This window comes from Acinonyx jubatus, chromosome D3, assembly GCF_027475565.1.
Source record: "Acinonyx jubatus isolate Ajub_Pintada_27869175 chromosome D3, VMU_Ajub_asm_v1.0, whole genome shotgun sequence".
Taxonomy (NCBI): domain Eukaryota; kingdom Metazoa; phylum Chordata; class Mammalia; order Carnivora; family Felidae; genus Acinonyx; species Acinonyx jubatus.
The window spans coordinates 16,795,248-16,800,122 of NC_069392.1; positions in this window are offsets into that span (position 1 = coordinate 16,795,248).

Consider the following 4,875-nt stretch of genomic DNA (forward strand, 5'->3'; position numbering starts at 1 on the left):
CCTTCTATGAAGCCCTGAGTGACAGCTTTGAATACCAGAATGGGGCGTTACAATGGCAAAACCAGATTTACATTGTTGAAACTAACTACCTCTGTTCCCAAGTCAGGCCTGAGTCAGAGTGTCCTAAGGGGAATCCAGGCCTGGCCAAGAAGATCCAAGGAAGGCAAGCTTCTCACACCCTGTTCCTGGACACTGGCTAAACAGCTGGGGGTATGAGAGGACACACCCACCACCCTTGAAGCTTGCCCCATCTGGTAGACTTCACTACAGGACTCCTGGCCGGGGAAGCCTTTCCAATGTGGCACATGCCCGCCAGAGCATTCCCTCTGCTTCCATCATATGTCAGGTCTGTAGGTTTCAGGAAACACCGAGGACTGGAAGGGTTCCCACGGCTGGTTCCTGGGAAGGAAGGGAAAAGGATCCCCCGTTTTACTGGGGACCCTCTATGTGCCAGATGCTGCACATTCTTTATCGTACTCCATCTGTACTGTGAGGTGTCTGTTTTCCTCAGCACTGAATCCCCAATGCCCAGCAGAATAGACACTAGGTAAATACTTAATCGTGATAAGAGTAAAATAGGTACCATTTATTGAGTGGTTATTATATGCCAAGTACTGTTCAAAGGGCTTTATATGTCTTAACTCATGCTGTATTTGCCGAATGAAAAAAACAACAACACTATGAGGCTAGACTCTTGATTCCTATTTTACATAAGAGGAAGCTGAAACAAAGAGAAGTGGGTGGGGGGGAGGGAGTCAAAGGGCAGACAAGTAATAAATGAATAGTGGGAATTCAGGCTTTGAATCCAGGGAAATGTGGCATCCCAGGAAGTAGAAGGGAGGGTCTGGGTTGAGTGAATGAGATAAAGGTGCAAAGGGAAAAAACCTAGTGGGTTTTGAAGGAGGCATCTCTGAGGAAGAAGGGGCAAAGACCAGCGAATGTTGGTGGGGGCCGATGCCAGCTGGCCACCTCTTAGAGCATATGTTTCACATGCAGCACTACAAACCCAGGCCAGTCCCCTAAGAAATGCTGACATCGTGGGGGCACCCGGGTGGCTCAGTCGCTTAAACCTCTGACTCTTGATTTCGACTCAGGTCATGATCTCACGGTTCGTGGGGTATGAGTCCAGCATCGGGCTCCAAGCTGACAGGGCAGTAGCTGCTTGGGATTCTCTCTCTCCCTCTCTCTGCCCCTCCCCTGCTTATGCATTCTCTCTCTGTCTCTCTTAAAATAAATAAATAAACTTAAAAAAAAAAAAAAAGAAGAATGCTGACATCCTGCCCTCAAGGACCACACCCCCTTCCTACGGGAAGAGGGTAGAAATGAACCTTAAATTTCATCATGGCCACAGGGCGCAGAGGGGTATGGCTCCTGCCCCAGTGATCACAAGCCCCTGTTTCTGTGCCCCTGATCAGATCCTCTCCCAGAGTCCTAGAGTCAGGGTAGTGTGGGGAGGTGGGGAGTAGCAGGCAGCTTCCCAGCTCCGCCTGAGATGAGTCAAAGGTGACGCCCCTGCCCTGGAGTCTGGGCGTACCTGGGCAGGTAGGAGCACATCGAAAACCCCATCAGTGGTTCAGAGGACACCCACCCACTTGGCCTCATTCTTAGGTGAGACCCCTGGGGTCGTCTTGGTGAGGGGGCTACAGAGCTGGCCTGCCTTCCTGGGCAAGCATTCGGTGGACCTGACTTCTCAGATGGGACAGAGGCCCCAACAGGGCAAGGGCTGGGGTAACACCCAAGAAAAGGAAAAAGCTGTGACCCTTCTGCCCCTAGCTCATCCCCTGGTGACACAAATGGCCAAGTCTGCTCTGGTCACTCAGCCCCACCCACCTCAGCTGCTCCAGTGTATCACATCATTTTCTTCACAACACATTTCACCACAGGATTGACCTTGACCCATCTGATGCACTTGCTTGGTATCTCCCTGCTGCTTTGAAGCTCCTGCTCCCTGTTCACTGTAGGTGTGGAACGGAACTGGGCACAGAGCACGTGCTGAATAGCTGTGGATGAGCCATGAGTATGACAGGACCACGCCTCCACCTACGGTCTTGGTGTCCCAACTGCCCCTCCACCAGCACCACCACAGCTGGGCCAGCAGGAAGTCCTGACCCGGACGTGGGTCCCCTTCACCAAGGATTCCAGCCATGCTCTCGGTTCTGGTAGGGGCTGTGGCTCCCTCCGAGGTCCGGGAAGGGAGGAGACGCCTCGGATGCGGCCAGAGCTGCTCCTTGCTGGCTCGAGGCCCCTCTGCCCACTGTTGGTGGGGCTCAGGCGCTGCCCCACTGCTGACTTCCCTTCGGGGCCTGCCTACCTGGGAGGCTTTATGCTCACTCCTCTCTGTGGCCAGTCCCCTGTAGTGTCTCCTGTTGAGCTCCGTCAGAGAGGGGGATCCCTTAGCAGAGCGTTTTGGGCCCCACGTGAACCCCTCCTTGCCTTCACCCCACAGCCTTCTCATCCCAGAACAAATGAGGGCTATGTGGGGACGAAGAAGGGCAAACGCATCCTCAGACTGTTCCCTGAACACCTGTTCCTAACAATCTCTCAGCCTAGTCCTCTGTCAGGCCCTCTCCGCCTGGTGTCTTCCTCCTGGGATTTTCTCTCTCAGGGGCCTTTCCTCCCTGCATGTAGTTATGTCTATCCCTGCTGATGCTGTTGGGTTGGTGTGACCTTGTCTGAACCCTAGGTTCAGATACCTGGACAGGGTATCAGCTCTTTTCCTTGAGGTCCATGGGTCCCATGCAGGTCAGAGGGTGTGTCCAGCCATATTGCAGGAGGTACCATGCCCCCCGCCTCCCACCTAATGTTCCACAGCCATCTGGGAACCAGTCTATTTCTAGCCCACGGGCCCCTCTGGAGGGTACTGTGGCCGGATTGCTCTGCTTTCGCTGAGCCAAAACAGTCCTACCCAAGAACCCAGCAATCAAGAGGCTGGGGGGAGAGAAGGTATATTTTCTAAGCACCCACCATGAGCCAAGCGTCCTGCTGGGCCCTTCCAAACGGAAGGTCTCAGAATCCCCTAACTGTTGAATAAACTTTTGGTGAACACCTACTCTGTGTCACGCGTTATGGACCTCATCTTTTTTTTTACAACATTCTTGGGAAGGATTTTCATCTCAGAGTTGAGGAGACCGAGGGTCCAAGAGGTGAAGGGGCCTTCCTAGGCTTACAGCTGGTACCTGACTCCAGAGTCCATGCTTGTCTCAGCCTGCCACATCCTATCCCCAGCTGTGGCCTTAAGAGACACACTCAAGGGGGCACCTGGGTGGCTTAGTCAGTTAAGCGTCTGACTTTGGCTCAGGTCATGATCTCATGGTTCATGAGTTTGAGCCCCATATCGGGCTCTGTGCTAACAGTACGGAGTCTGCCTGGGATTCTCTCTCTCCCTCTCTCTGCCCTTCCCCCACTTGCACACACACGCGCGCACACACACACACACCTGCACACGCGCTCTCTCTTACTCTCAAAATAAATAAACTTTCCGCTCAAGGAAAACAAGGCATGAATCACAACACTCTACTCACCTAAACAAGGGGTACAAACCCAAGAGCCTCCGGGGCCCAAACAGATCATTTAAATAAGCGAAGCAGTCCAGGCCAACAGGGATCAGTGGAGACCATGGAAAACTGGAGGAGGTCACACCCCATTGAAAGGCAACAGGTGCTACTCATCTTCTACCAAATGTTAGCACGTGGGACCGTGTGTCAGTGTGGCCAGATCTTCTGATTTTTCAAGAAAATCTGGAAATCAGAAACTTGTATGTGAAATTTACAAACAAAGCATTTCTGGGGCACCTGGGTAGCTCAACTGGTGAAGCATCCGACTCTTGGTTTCAGCTCAGTCATGATCTCATGGTTTCATGGGTTCAAGCCCCACATCGGGCTCTGCACTGACGGTGTGGAGCCTGCTTGGGATTCTCTGTTTCTCTCTCTCTCTCTGCCCCTCCCCTGCTCCCGCTGTCTCTGTCTCTCTCAAAATAAATAACATTAGGGGTGCCTGGGTGGCTCAGTCGGTTGAGCATCTGATGTCGGCTCAGATCATGATCTCAGTTTGTGAGTTCAAGGCCTGCGTCAAGCTCTGTGCCGATAGTTCAGAGCCTGGAGCCTGCTTCGGATTCTGTGTCTCCCTCTCTCTCTGCCCCTAACCCACTTGCATTCTGTCTCTGTCTCTCTCAAAAATAAATAAACATTAAAAATAATAACATTAAAAAATAATAAACAAATAAAAGCCATTTGTTTAAAACAAACAAACAAAGCATTTTTACTTCTGGCTGTATCAGGCTGACAATTTGGCCCTCTGAACTAGAAGATGCTCCACAATCTTGGAAAGGATCCCATGTCTACGAATCTGCTGTTTCCAGTTTTGCACTGTGTTTCGGCCCTCAAGATACCCCTCCATCGGGGGAGGGAAGGTTAGAGATGGGAAGACATAAGACACGCACACCCAAAAGGCATGCCACTCTTGAAGAAAAGACAGTTAAAAAAAAGAAAAAGAAAAAGACACATGGTTGTAACACAGGACTACTTGAAGGTCTGAGCTCATTAGCTGCCAACAATAGAATCCATTTCTAGGTAACTCAGGCAGAAAGGAATTTGTTAGAAGGGTATCTGGAAGCTTAGAGAACCGGTGAGAGAAATAGAAGCAGAAAATTGGCAGAAACCCAGGGGAGGGAGATGGATGGAATGACGCCTAAGGATTTTGCCACAAATAGCCTGTGGCCATCGCTGAGCATCAGAGGCCCCATGAAGCCTAAATCATCTCTCCTCGTAGGTAGCCCTCACCCTGTGCTTCCAGAAGTTCCAGCCAAATGATCCAGCTTGGTGAGAATGAATATCTGATACTTTTATTTCATAGAAAATCTGACGTTTGATCCAGAAG